Below are 860 nucleotides of genomic sequence, written 5' to 3'. Positions count from 1 at the left end.
TGGTTTTCCCACCCAAAATTTGGGTGGTTCTTCCAACTTGGGTTGTATGTTTTGGCATTGGGATCATACAGTGGTCTGGAAGAATTGTTCACATAGTTGGCTTGCTCCCATTCACATTCAACTTCTAGAGTATCCTCTTCTTGTGGTGGTGCTTGAGCTTGAACAACTGAGACTTGGTTCTTCTCCATCTGCTTGGATAGGGCTGCTAATTGAACTGTGATCACCTTGTTTTGAGCTAACATGGCATCCATGGAATTGAGCTCCATCACTCCTCTTCTTTGAGTTCTATCAGAGGCATAGAAATACTCATTGTTGGCAACAGTTTCTATGACATCTACGACCTCTTCAATTGTCTTCTTCTTGTTGAGTGAGCCTCCTGAAGAATGATCTAAAGCCTTCTTCGACTAATATGATAGCCCCTCATAGAAGATGTGCAGTTGCACCCATTCATTGAACATCTCTGGAGGGCATTTTCTTGTCAACTCCTTGAATCTCTCCCATGCCTCATAAAGTGTTTCACCACCTTGTTGTCTAAAGGTTTGCACCTCAGTTCTCAATCTATTGACTCTTTATGGAGGGTAGAATCTTGCTAAGAATTTATTCATAACATACTTCCAAGTTGTCAAACTTTACTTAGGAAATGATTCTAGCCACTTTGATGCCTTATCTCTGAGAGAGAAAGGGAACAAAAGCAGTTTGTAGACATCAGGATGGACACTATCACACTTCACTGTGTCACATATTTTCACAAATGTGGTTAGATGTTGGTTGGGGTCTTTCTGGGTACTACCTCCGAATGAACAATTGTTTTGAACAGGTGTGATGAGTTAAGGCTTTAACTCAAAGTTGTTAACATGAAT

General features: G+C 40.8%; 1 non-coding gene across 1 annotated transcript; it reads left to right on the top strand.

The window, feature by feature from the left end:
- The first annotated feature begins 454 nt into the window (after positions 1–454).
- LOC148561473 (small nucleolar RNA R71) lies at positions 455–560 on the top strand. The gene has a single exon (XR_015886971.1). It is a non-coding gene; the product is annotated as a small nucleolar RNA R71 (small nucleolar RNA).
- The last annotated feature ends 300 nt before the right edge of the window (positions 561–860 follow it).

The sequence above is a fragment of the Arachis ipaensis genome, chromosome B6 (genome assembly GCF_059453495.1).
Source record: "Arachis ipaensis isolate K30076 ecotype BB chromosome B6, ASM5945349v1, whole genome shotgun sequence".
In the NCBI taxonomy this organism is placed as follows: Eukaryota; Viridiplantae; Streptophyta; class Magnoliopsida; order Fabales; family Fabaceae; genus Arachis; species Arachis ipaensis.
This window is presented reverse-complemented; position numbering and strand designations above follow the sequence as displayed.